At 36.6% G+C, this 14,678-nt stretch overlaps 1 long non-coding RNA gene across 1 annotated transcript; it reads left to right on the top strand.

Moving 5' to 3' along the window:
- The first annotated feature begins 9,152 nt into the window (after positions 1–9,152).
- LOC121430117 lies at positions 9,153–14,454 on the top strand. The gene is made up of 4 exons (XR_005972002.1): positions 9,153–9,259; positions 11,146–11,275; positions 11,956–12,068; positions 13,913–14,454. It is a non-coding gene; the product is annotated as an uncharacterized LOC121430117 (long non-coding RNA).
- The last annotated feature ends 224 nt before the right edge of the window (positions 14,455–14,678 follow it).

Below are 14,678 nucleotides of genomic sequence, written 5' to 3' on the forward strand. Positions count from 1 at the left end.
AAATATTTTGATCAAAATTTTTCTCGATTGGCCGCTACAATCTGGCTTTTTGTGTTGGTTTTTCACGGGGTAGTCCTAACTAAAGACTGAAGTTTTAAGTATATGTTAGTTTTTATTGCTATAAACAATATAAGGTATCTCATGTGGTCTTAATATATAATGCGAGCGCGAAGCGCGAGTTAAAAATCTTTGATATTTTATGTCCTTAGAACTGAAGATTCAGAGCAGTTTTTATAATCATAAACAAAGATAAGTATCCAACTAAACAATGCGAGCGCGAAGCGCGAGCCGAAATTTTGTCATATAGTAACGTGAAAAGTGAATCAATTAGGACTGTTTTTAGTGACTATTGAAGAGGATACAAGTATCACCAAATAAATAATGAGAGTGCGAAGCGCGAGCTCAAAATTTCTGATATTCCGACCTGAAAAAATGAACAGTCTAAACGCGTTTTTATTTAAATAAACAAGCTGTGTGTCTCAAACAATTAAATGCGAGCGCGAAGCATGAGCTTAATTTTTTGATATACTGACATGATAAAGGAGCATTTTGACAAATTTTGGTAAGAATTTCCAAAGAGCATAGGGATCTCACAAATTAAACAATGCGAGCGCGCAGCGCGAGCCGAACACTTTGATACACATTAAAAATTTGTGTAAATCAAACAAAATAATGAAAGCTTGATGTGCTAGAAAATTGTGTGCAAATTGATATCAGAACTGGATATATTGTATATATATTGGTTATATTTTAGTGTCATTTAACCCTCTTGAATGGGATTCATAGGCAATGCGAGCGCGAAGCGCGAGCGAAAAAATTTATATAAAGTCTATTTTCCAATTCTTCCCTTCACTTTTTTTTGTTTCCTTTCGGGTCGGGCCGGTCGATACGAGGCTGTATACCTCTTTCTTACTTTTCTTTCTGTTTTTCGTAGTTTCTATCAAGGTAAAGAGTAAACTTTTTTCTGCAGGTTGTCAAAAAATAGGGGGGCGGGGCCGGCTCGGCCCCCTACTGGATCCACGCCTGATATATACGTCAGACCGCCTATATTTGGGACCTTCATGAAATTTTCTGTCTCTGATTTTTGGTTCTTCTGCACAGCAACAACTGTGGTGTTTACCGGTGTACATAGAGAACCACACCAGTTATTTTACACCGGTGTTAAACGGTGGTGTTAGTTTTACACCTATAGGTGTTATTACAACACCTTTTGTTGTTGACTCTTATATCTCTAGGGTGTAATTTTAGCACCTCTGGGTGTGGTCCTCTATTGGCAATTGGTTTTAGTTTTAACACCGCAGTTTTTACAGTGTGACAGTCTGTAATGTTGTCAAATGACCATGACCAAGGAGTTACTCCTTGCCATGGCCAGTTTATTAATTAAAGTAGAAAATTGGGGGTCGGATGTACAAATTAAAAGGTTGATCATTTTACGGAATTGCCCCATTGCGTATTCATTGCTGCAACTCGATGCATACACACATAAAAATGTGAAACAATTATGATTTCAGCAAGTTGGGATGTTATGATAAGCCCACCGAATATTCATGAATTGACGATGTGTATTTACTGAACCATTTTTTTCCCGCGCAAAATATTGCTTAATTGTGAAATTCATTATTCGTTATCGATTGAAATTTTTCAGCATTTTGTTATGTGAATTCTACTTTATTTAGATCAAGTATATATTATTATTTTCAGCCCGCCGTGCAGTGTCCATTTAAGTGAGAATTTGGATTAAAATGTCTACTTGCTTAATCCGATGATTAATTTTCGGCATTGTTCTAGATTGATTTATCTCTTTTCATCCAAATATCATCATTGCTGGGGGTGGACTTACCTTAATCGTGACAGTATCTTCATTGGAAGAAAAAACCCACTGTTGGCAAATCCTACCGGCTGGTTTATCATCTTCATTTTCACCAAAATCATCACCATCACCTCATCATCATCATCATCAACATCATCATCAACATCATCATCATCATCATATCATCATCATCACCATCATCATCACCATAGCATCACCATCACCATCATCATCATCTTCATCATTGCATTGTTTTTGTCATTGTTGTTGTTATTGAAACTTGTAATTTGTCAATTGACCGCTCACATTTTTTTAAAGTAATCTTTTATTCTCTTCTCTCATAAAAAAAAAATTGAACATAGTAAAATATAACATTCATTACAAAGTTTGATTTGAAGTTACAAATATTATGGTTACATTTGACAATTCTTAACAAAAATGAATTTAAATAATGTCATAAATAAATTCTAAATCAATTCAATTTGTTGTAAGTGTCTGATGTACATTCTTTTCTCTTACATTTTTATATATACATAATACATATGTTAATAGAAGAAAAACAAAGTGCAGCCTAAAATCGAATTATTCACCATTTATCACAAAGAAAACTTTGTAAAGAAACCTGTATATATAGGATTTATGAGAAAAGATTTATTATCTTCGGACCTTCCCGCACACTCACATCCCACCCCCATCACACTCAAAACCGATTCACGCACAAACACCCCCTGCCCACACACCCTTACACACACACACCCACACACACACCCGCACACACACATACCTCCACCAGATCAAATGCATTTCATCTGTCCGCATAATTAAGGCAGCTGTCATGAAAATAAGTGCCATGCATTTATTAAAAACAAAAACAAATGGATTCGGAGTGCCTGTCATCATGAAGTGTGAAAATTGTCCCACTTCCTCAGGTGACCGGATAATTTTCCACGTGCCTCTGCTATTCTTTTTTCCTCCTTTTCATTTTCCAATATCTTTTTCCTTATCTCTTGAGGGGTTGGGGGTCTTCTTTTAGCCTTACTATGCTCAAATATCATAAATTTAATTAGAAAGATAATATGATTTAGTAATTGTTCCTTCGATCCCTATATCAAAAACCTTAACTCCAATATGAATATCCTTCCAATTAACATTTTCTATTTGACGTAATTTAAATAAACAACCACAGTCTTTCCATAAAGTTTTTATGTATTCGCAGGTGAAGAATATGTGCTCATATGTCTCTTCACATTTGCCACAGAACGAACATAGATTATGTGTTGATAATTTAAATCTAAACAAATATTTTTTAGTATATACAAGTTCATACAGCAATTTAAATTGAAACTCCCTTAACTTGCTATTTAAGGTAGCTACCCTAGGTCTTAAAAATATTGTATCAGTATCTTTTTCAGAAAAGTCATATATTCTTTCAATGTTTTTAACAGCGCATGACCTCTCAGATTTCATGTTTAACAATTAAAGCTTTATAGATTTTCTTTGATGTAACATTAGCTATTGTGTTCACATTTCCATGAAACATAAATTCGAAATTCAAAACTGTGTCCCTGCATGTGTCTGTTTTCTTCAAGAGACATTTCCACGTTGCTGGAATATTTTCATATACTGTGTGGAGATATTCTATCTCATCTTCTTTTAATCCCAAAAAAGGCTCTGGAAGGCTCTAGATGATTTAAAATTACCCCTGTCATCAACTAAATGATGTATTTTATAAATATTTCTCAGAAATAAGCTTTCTTCAAATAGCATATTTCCGTCCAAACGTATAAATTTATTATTGAAGAATATCTCATTTCTTTTTGACGTTTCCTTTTTAGGCATATTTCTTTCGTAGCACCCCATATTTCCAACATGTTAGTGTAAAAGCTTGGTAAGGACAATCTGCACAAATTTAAAGATATGTACGTTACTAAAAAGTATTAGTAAACCTCCAAAATTACGTGTCCTATATTTATAAAAAATCGTTTCCATCCTATTTTCGAATCTCCGAGTATGAGTCTCTTTAACCACATAATCCTTTGTGCAAATACAAATAAGTGAAAATCTATCATTCTAAGCCCTCCTTTTTCGTAATTCATGCACATAATGTTCCTTTTTATTTTGTCTTTCCCATTCCATAAAAATTCAAACATTAACGTTTTAATATCATGAAAAACCCAAGGTGGTATACTGGGGTGAGTGACGATACAAAAATTATTTTCGAGAGTGCAAATGTTTTCAACAATTGAATTTTTCCCATTAGAGTGAGATCTCTCTGTTTCCACCAATTCAACAAATTTTTAATTTTGCTTAAGATCTCTTTATAATTTATCCTTTCCTGTACCTCCACATCCAATGAAAAAGTTATACCCAATATTTTAATGACTTCTACTACTTTACCAAAAGGCATTCTAATGTTTTCTTCGGAGAGGGGGCCTAACAGCAAAATAAAGGTTATGTCTTTATTTATTCTCAAACCTGATATTTTTTTCAAATTTTTCAAAGGTTTTTTCTATGTTATCTATTGATAATGGATCTTTTATGAAAAGGGTCATATCATCTGCATAAAGTATTTGTTTAACTTCAAAATCACCAAAGTGAATTCCACGTATATCGGAATTTTTACGAATCGAATGAGCTAGGACCTCGATACATATGAGAGAGCGGGTCCCCCTGCCTTTCCCTTTTCAACGCAGAAATACCCTGTAGATATGCCTCCATTAAAAACACAGTTTGATACCGTGTCCTATAATGTTTTAATCGATCTACCCAGGACCAAAATCCAATTGAAACCAGTTGGATTTCCAACTGGTTTCAATTGGTTTCAATTGGTTTCAACTGGTTTCAATTGGTTTTAACTGGAATTAAGCAATTTCCAGTTGAAACCAATTGAAACCAGTTAGGCAACTGGAAATCCTAACTGGAACCAGTTGGGCAACTGGAAATCCTAACTGGAACCAGTTGGGTAACTGGAAATGACTTCCAACTGGAAATGATTTCTAACTGGAACCAGTTGGGTAACGGGAAATCCTAACTGGAACCAGTTGAGCAACTGGAGATGACTTCTAACTGGAACCAGTTGGGTAACTGGAAATCCTAACTGGAACCAGTTGGGCAACTGGAAATCCTAACTGGAACCAGTTGGGTAACTGGAAATGATTTCTAACTGGAACCAGTTGGGTAACTGGAAATCCTAACTGGAACCAGTTGGGCAACTGGGGATGACTTCTAACTGGAAAGATGGGTAACTGGAAATGAACTCTAATTGGAACCAGTTGGTAACTGGAAATCCTAACTGGATCCAGTTGGGTAACTGGAAATCCTAACTGGATCCAGTTGGGTAACTGGAAATGATTTCCAATTGGTTTCCAATTGGAAATTTTCCAGTAACCCAACTGGATCCAATTGAAACCAGTTAATTTGCATATTTTTTGCCAGTGTGCACTTATTAATGTTTTATCAGATTTATCCTAATTTACATTGTATCTATTGAATTTTTTCAATTTGAAGTACCACACTTTTTTCAGATAAGTTTTTAGAATACTTAGCAGTGAAAACCATGTTCATAAATGTTAAAGATTATAATTAGAACAGATTAAAAGATAATTAGTACACCACTAACTGTTACCGAATTACATCAAATGAAAATACATATATTTGAAGATCTTCCATATACATGTATACATGAAAGTCTGTGTTTTATCAATGCCCTTTACATTGGTATTAACAGACATATAACACTGCTTCTGTGTTGGCATGAGCAATATTTATAGTGCAAATGTTAATTAATTTGTAACTAATTAAGTTCATTCCAACTGGAAGTTCCAATTGGATCCAGTTGGAAACCAATTGGTTTCAACTGGTTCCAGTTGAAACCAGTTGCCTCCAATTGGTTTCAACTGGAACCAATTGAAACCAGTTGCCTCCAATTGGATTCAACTGGTTTTAATAGGGAAATTGGAACAACTGGATCCAATTGAAAACCAATTATTGAAACCAATTGCCAACTGGTTCCAGTTGGCCAACTGGTTTTAACTGGAACCAATTGGCAACTGGTTTTCAATTGGAACCAGTTGTTCCAATTTCCCTATTGAAACCAGTTGGCCAACTGGTTTCAATTGGTTTTGCTGTAATTGGTTTTAACTGGATTTTGGTCCTGGGCACCTACACCAAGATGCTCCAAAACCGAAATGACGTAAAACATTTTGTAAAAATAAGTGGGACACAGAGTCGAATGCTTTTTCAGTCTATTGCCATTAAATAGCCAGGAATATTATTTTGTTTTCGTATAAAAAATCATGTCGTCTATTAACCTTACTGCCTCTCCTATATTCATTATGAAAAATACGAGACATTTGGCTTCCTCCTGCTCGTACGCACGGGCGTCCGTCGATATAACACATGATATTTTTATGAAAATATGCACCCTTTTTCTTAAAAGTTGATGGAGGGGGAAAAATTAATCGTATCAAGTCGGGGTATTCAGTAATGAGTACAGAAGAAACTATATTTCACTGATTTTCATGATTCATTCCATTTAATTAACTCATCTATTCGTGTTTTGTGGCTATCTTTCCCTTACGCATTTCTTTTTGGCAGAAGTTCTATGGAAAATGCACCTTTTTTCACACAAACTTTGAGACACTCTGTATTCATTCTCCCATTGCTCGAGAATGAATGGGCAGTTAACGACGGGGTTAAAGATTTATTGAGGAACAGAATGTATATTTCATGAAAATGAAAGCCATTTTCCCATTGGATATCTTCAATACGTGTTTTTTACTAGATGAAGTTAGTTGTCGAATAGGCTGTCCTGGCATTTGAGGTCTCTATCGGTGCGTCACTCAGGATCGTCATGCCTGAACCATCGGCCGGGCAGGGGTCGCAATGTATGATTTATGGATAATGCACTCGATATATACAATAATCTTGTCCACCCGTTCAAATGAATGTGAAACTCATATAATTTTCATCAGAGCATTCAACAGGAGTACTGTACGTAGTACACATTTCTTTGTTATAAGTGAATTAAAGTCCCTCCAGTGAGTTTGATCACACCTATTGCGAAAATGTATCACCCCTACGTTAGTCAGCTGTTTGCACTCAGGGTCACTCCGTGATGACCGGTGTGTGCGTTCAAGAGTTGTACACGATTTTCTGTCTCATTTAGGCAGAAATCTTTCATAATATCCAACCTGATCAATATAAATAATTTCATGCAATACTTTTTTTAATTCTTATTGAGAGAGCTTTTGCTAAAATCTTATAGTCGACATTCAGTAATGAAATTGGCCTGTAATTCTTAGTAAACAAAGGGTCTTTTCCGTCTTTCGCAAACATAATAATAACTGCTTGTTTTTTATGTGCCGAAAGTAATTCCCCCATAGAAAGATTCATTTAAAGCGTCTACTATCAAATCTCCTGTTTCTGTTTCTGTTTCCTATTATAGACCAAAATACTAAATAGAATTCAACACTAAGCCCATCGTTTCCCGGTGTTTTATTAAGTTTCATTTGTTTTAAAGCTTCAAAAAAAAAACATTAACCTTGAGTAACTTTTCCTTAACAATTTGTTGTGTACAAAAAACGCTCCTTTTATAAGGCATAGAAATGGGACGTTTAACGCACAGTCACTAATACGCGCCTCTGTCTTCGCATCGTGCAGGCAGTCTACGTGTATAGTGGCGGGCTGCTACATTGCGGTGCAGGGGTGTTCAACTTACATATCGTGAGCGCACTCAGCTGCGTGTTAATTTCACTTCTTCTCCTTTCTCTCCTTTTCTTGTCATTTTTCCTCGCATTACTTGTTTTCATAAATTTTCCTCTCACTTTCCTTGTTTTCTCACTCCCTTCAGTTTTGTAACTCTTCTTGATCACTTGCATTCATTGGCACACCCCCCGGTCAAAAATGGTACGGTCCTATCCAACATACACTCAAGTCGTCGCTGTACGAATAAATGAAAACGTGCAAAATTCTTCACGCGCTGCGTTGCCTAGCTATGCGTGTGTACTGTGTACACACAATGCCATCGGCTGAACCCGCCAAACTATAGTGACCAATTATTGCAAAAGCTTTTGCAAATGTGAAAAGTGACAGAGGTTTTTTTTATCCAATCAAAATAATTCTTAGGTATTCGCAATCTACAGCATTTTCTGCAAAATGTCTTTTTTGATAGGGTCTATTGTGACGTATATATTTTTTTACAACAATGTGAAGTCGCACCAAACGTTTCGTTTCCCGCACTTGCCCATTGGCTCATGTACAAATGGATTTCCAAAATCATCAAGAAAGGTTCCAAAAACCTCAAAAGTGACAGAACTTAATTTGACTAAAATCAAATGAAAATCATATCATGTTCAAGGTGAGAATCTGCTCTATTCTATTCTGTTTTGATAGATCACCTTGTTGACGCGTTTGGGAGATATCTTAGCAAATCCCTCAAAAACGGCGTATTTTCTATTATTCTCCATAGGGAAATAATTTAACATGCTACGTACTGCAAAAAAGGAGCGCAAACAAATTGATATGCTGCACAAATGTCTCTTGAAGCCGGTTCTAATTCAGGTATATCTTGAAAAAAGGTATCTTTCATAATCTCACATGATCGTGAGAATCGATACGGCATGTCACATGATATCTTGTTGATGACGAAATTCACGTAGCGCCGCGCCGGCCGGCCGCGCCCGCGCGCTATATCGCTAGCGCCTAGCGCTAGCGTATACCGTATATGAGTCATCAGACAGAGCTCAGAGCTATATAGCCAGAGGGAATGATTTGTCAAGTAAATAACTTCTGCCAGAGAAAACCAGACTACGCTTCGCTTCGGAGAGTGCTAATGTCAGTGATTTGACGATTTGTAAGGCATACTCGGTTGTTCGCATTCTTTCCAAACGGCCTTTTGTTTAGGTAAGACGACTTATAGAGACTATTTTGGGGGCTCTAGTGTTCTTTCGCATCCCTGTGTGTCCCCGACGAAATAACTCACTTGGTCCGAATTTCACTGTTCGATCACCGGGGCGGAGGCCGGGCTGGCTCTGACCGCTGCGCGCTGCCGGGCAGGGGATGCAAATCGCAGTAAAGTGCACGATCGCCCGGCTTATGTCGAAAGGGTGGGTGCTGTCGCGTTAGGGTGCGTCAACGCGAACGCGAAGATTCGTCCAAAGCCCCCCCAGTTTGGCCGAAAGGGTGCGTTGGGAGCGTTAGGGCGCGTCAGTGTCGACAACGCCCCCAAATGGTACAACCGGGGGGGCTTTTCCCGAACCTTCGCGTTCAGTACATTTTTATTTTACAAATCGTCTTGAACGAGGTTCGCTGACTAATTAGGCCACGCCCACTCCCAAAGTTTTGATAAAAATGTAAAATTTGTTTGATGTTTTCGCCGCGACGATTCGAAATGAAACGAAGAAATTAGCAGAAGTGAAGGTCACCGGAGAGGTGAATGAGGATTTTACCGTAAGTAAAACCATTCAAAATGTCGTTCATATTATATGTAAGGTGATGAATAATTTGTGGTGCGTAATTATCAATTGAATTACAAGAAAAGATAATCTTCTGGCAGGAACCCTGTCGATACGATCGACAAACTTGACAGTACATAATCCAGTCTAGTCCCATACCCGTGTTTCTGTGTCTGCAGAACTAAGTATCTGACTGAGGTCCACACAACGACCCATCGCGACCCTGTCCATACACGTTTTTATGATCCACACAGGGCTGTAATTTTGCTAAGAGAAATCTTTATATTGTTTTACCTTTATGACATTCGGCATTATCGTGATATAGGGAACCACCGTTCACTTCATAGTCATACAGCAGCGCTTTATTCGGTCACACGCGCACACACTACCCTATTTCCACCTCCATTCACTTTGTACACAAGTGCGCGTACACAAATCTACGAGTGGTTCCCAAAACCACGATTTGGCCTGACATTCTATATTAAAAATCATAATTTTTCTTTTCCTTTGGTTTTGTATTAATTTTGTTGCTCGGTGTGGTCGGGGATATCCTCGATTACCAGCGTGTGCAATAGATGTACACAAATCCAATGTGGCCATCCCAATTCTGTGTTACAGTCATTGGAATTGGACAGGAGCTAAATCACATATTGATAGTGTGAGTGATAAATTGGATATTCTCAACTTATTTAGCATATAGGCTTAGCGAACACAAGTCAAACGAAATGGAGGCACTCGACAGCAGGCGAGGATTCAGGGGGGAGTTTAATGTGGCAGAGGTGCGTTCACACCCAATCAAAATCTAGATATTATAAGTTTTAAATGGTGCACCCATGGCAGTAGACCAAAAGCTTCGGTCCCTGTTTTGCTGGTTGTTTAGCTGAACTCCGTTGGCTTCACTCACCAAATACAGAGACCGAAGTTCTAGCGCGATCTGTACAGGGGACTCAATGGCCATATGTTTACGTACTTAAGATCGGATAAAAAGGGGAAGTGAATTTGCGCGACAGCCGAGGTAAGTCACTGTTTTGTTCCTTTTAACTTCAATTTTCTCCGTTTTGGGGAATTATTGCCAAGAGGGAATATAAATTTGCATTTTGGTCGCGTTAATTTTCAAAATTGTTATTCATTAAAGACAAAATTGAAGAGCCCCGACGGGGGGATTTTGCATTGTAAGTCCCCTAATGGTGGCTGCACAATAGCAAGCCGTCTGTGTATGAGAAATAAAAAAAAATGTTTAAAAACTCCTCGAAACAGACAGCTGCCAGCTGTCTAGCTATCGTGCAGCCACCATTATGGGACTTACAATACGAAATCCCCCAGTCGGGGCTCTTCAATTTTTCAATTTTATTTTTCATTTTTATCGTACCACATAAAGTTAGAGTCTAGATCTAGTCAAACCTAACCTTAAATAGCACGTAAAGGTACTTAAAGGTCCATTCATTAATGGATCTCATCAAGCCCAAGTATTTTTTTGCCTTTGAATCTCATAATAAAGTACTATTGAACAAAGTCCAGTAAATTAAACCAGCAAGGTATCCATGTGCTATTGGGTTAGAAAAAACTTTTATTTTAATTCAAAAATATATTAATGACAAAAATGTTTTATTATTTGTATGATTAATATGTTAATGACTGTCTTGCTTATAATCAAGTGGAAATTATGTGAATTAACAAGAATTAATTGTTGACCGATTGTTGGTCGATTCTAGAAATTTCAGGATAATACAGCAAGAAAGAAAAATGATTGGTATATTTGAATCATTCCCCTTTATAAAATGTCAACAATATTCATAGAAAGTGCAATATTTTTCAATGATCACTGTGTCAATCTACATATTTCTTTGTTATATCAATGTAATATTAATGTTCTAATTTCAGACTGGAACTAGAGAGCTTGGCTCTGACTAGTCTACTACAGCAAGGAATGTGCCAGGGGCCAATCTGATGAACATGTGGCAGAAGATTTGGCAATGGGTGAAGAAACACTGAGATTGAAATGCAACCACAGGTAACATGTAGACTAGTAAAATGCTATAATGATGACAAAAAAATGAAGGATATTGTTTAGGTTGCAGAATGTTAAATCATTAAAACCCACATCAATGATAATGAAATCGCACTGTACCAGATTTTAAAGTCAGTTTGTAATGTAGACATTACATAGACATGAAAGACCATGACCATGCAAAAAATCATCCAGATGGTCATTTTTGTACATGGTTTTGGAAAACAGTGCGGGAGCTGAAAAACATAAAAATTACCATTTGGTCATGATTTTTTGCATGGTCGCTCACTTTAAAAACTCTACAGTTAACATGCGACCCCAGCCCCCCCCCTTCTGTTTGCGTAGCCCCTACTCACACCCCTCAATCCATTTTTCACTACTTGCTCATGTGTATGTACATACAAGCTACATTACGAGGAATAATTTCTCTAAGTTTCTCAGCCAGAGCATATGTCATTTACTATTTTTATTTTTGATTAACAGCCAGAGCATATGTCATTTACTATTTTTATTTTTGATTAACATAATAAAAGCTTGAACCCTTTGTTTACCCCCTTCTATATGAATTCTGGTAATCAAAAGATGTTTTATTTCCTGTTTTTAGACATGTACATATACATGTGAGAAGAAATACAAGATTGTGGCAAATATTTTAATTAGTTCAATACTCTTTTTTCCTTCAGGTGGAGGCTTCACCCAAACTTTTCAGACGGATGCGAGATACAAAGTTACCCAAGTATAAATGGTTGAAGGTTTTGGAGAGCCAGACAAGAAGGCAGGAAATGTGATGTCACTTGTAAGTTAAAACACTCTTGAGTATGACTGCCTCACTTTGGCGAAGAAAGTAGTCACATTAAAAAAAAATTAAATTACCAGTACTGTTCTCTTCTTTATTTGGTCTTCTAGCAGTCAATATTTGAAAACAGTGACATCTATAAGTCTATAAGATAATAAGTGCTTAGATGCTTAAATGATTAATGATGATATTTCTTGGACAGTTGTAAAACATCCAATATCAATCAATGCTAGATGCTGTGACTTGCTTTCTATTGCCAAAGTAGTAAATGAATGTTCCATTGTTCTGCATTCCTATTAGACCCCCCACACACCATCACCCTCTGCTTTGTCAGCTAGGAACACTGCAAAATTACCCAAAAAAGAACACAATTTTTTTTATATCTCTTGTAGGCCTGTATAAATCAGATAAATTTAATGACTACAAAAGCAGTCATTAAACCTCACTTATTCAAATGATCTTGGTAGGGGGGGGGGGGGGGTGGCTCAGGATCTTGCCTGTAGATTGTGCACTCACTTCAGAAATCAGCAGGTTGGTTCTGAATCACGAAATAAAAAACAAATGTGATAATTTTGGATTTTGACTCCCTTTATTTTGGTATTAATGAGAAAAACTCAAGTCATTAAAATCAATTATGTATACATGTACATTTTAATTTTTTTCTTATGCATTTTTTTTTGGTTGTTTAACCCTAAGAAGACGGGGGGGGGGGGGGCTCGACATTTTTCGCGATAAATCAGCTGCTCAAAGTTTTTTTAATATGTCGCTCGCTGACTTTTTACTTTCAAGACTCTCGCGCAACTTTTGAGACCAAAATTGTGACCCCCAGGTACGCGTTTCCGAAATTACGCAACATTTCGTAAGTGCATGCAGACCCAAAATTGCTCAAAAACATGAATTTGTGTACAAATCCAATGCAAATAGTGTTTTTAGCCAAAATTCATAAAATGTATCATTATTTTTCCTTTTACTGCTTAAAATCATTTAATTTTATCTTGTCTATGGTAAAAATAAAGTCCCCGAAAATTTCCATTGAAAACACAATGAAAAGCAAAAAGTCATAAAACAAAGAAATACATAAGAAATTTAGAAAACAATAGAATACATAAGAAAATAAATGTGATGTGTACATTTTTGAAAAATAAATTTGATCAGATGCCTATCTAGAGTATGTGAAACAAAAATGAGCATTTTAGGGGCTTTATTTTATTAATAAGCCAGTTCGTACTTCCTTTCTGCGCATGATCAAAAGATTCTATACATGATCAGAAGAAGGTCATTTGTACTAAAGTAACATGGTGCTTTAAAATCTAATGAGATAAGCACCAACTTTGATGTCTTGATTATTCATATATTCTTTTGAATTGTCATTTTCATTTTCATCCACAAAAAACAACAATGCTTCCACGAACGACTGGTATTTCACAGTTTGCAAAGTACATTGTGCAACATGCTAAGATATGCATTCAAAGTAGGAATGCAACAAATGCCTTCATTACGTGTTCATTTGTGTGCTATTCTAGTCACCTGGTCTATTCAATTTCTTCATCCTGCTATGTAAGGCAAGCTTACGTAATACCTTGCTTTGAAATCTGCCTATCATGATGAAAGAAATGAAAGGTCATTTGACCAAAATTGTCCACGAAGTAACTACGAACTGGTCTATTAGAGCAAACTTATGATTTTACGCATAAATTTTCATAATCAATGAGCAGTGAGATTTTTCGCAGAATTTTAACAGCGATAATTAAATTAGGAATAAATGACTTTGGTATCAATAATCATGGAAATTAATATCTTTATTAATAAAATATCACATGCTCTATAAATTAATTCCATTTCAGTTACTTCAATAAACATGAACAGCAGCAGAAGCAACAACAGCATCAGCAGCCGAAACCTCAACTGCAATAAGAGATGCAGCAACCGCACCGACAACATCAAGAGCAACAGCAAAAATACCTACATGTATTACAGCAGAAATGCACCAATCACATTGGCAACATCAACAGCAGCAGGAGCTCCAACAACCATGCAGGGAACATCGCGCGCAACATAAATAACTTCATCAAGAGATGCAACAACCACAGTGGTAAACATCAACAGCAGTAGCGACAACGACAGTAGAAACAAAGCCAATGTCAAGGATTAAGCAATCATACAGGAAACAACACAAGCGGTAACATCAATAAATGCATCAGGGGATGCAACAGCCATACTTGTAAACAGCAGCAGTAGCAGCGATGACAAGAGCAACCACACAGGCAACACCTTGAGCAACATCAGTAGGAATGCACCAGCAATGAAACAATCACACCAACAACACCAAGAGCAGCAGCAAAAAGAAAATAAATTCCAGCAACCATGATGACAACAGCAGCGGCAACACCAACAACACTAATGAATGTTGAAAAACTTGTACAAAAGTCAATGACACCACAGTTTTTTTTTTAGAATTTATTGGACATTATTGATAAAAAAATGCACAATGATTTATTCAGGTTGAAGAAAATTATGTGTGAAAAAATTGTGTACATTTGAAGATGTTTCCTGTGTATTGAATAATTTTTATGAAAATATAGTTTTATAGATGAAAATATGATTCTTGAA

Source organism: Lytechinus variegatus, chromosome 16 (assembly GCF_018143015.1).
Source record: "Lytechinus variegatus isolate NC3 chromosome 16, Lvar_3.0, whole genome shotgun sequence".
Lineage (NCBI taxonomy): Eukaryota > Metazoa > Echinodermata > Echinoidea > Temnopleuroida > Toxopneustidae > Lytechinus > Lytechinus variegatus.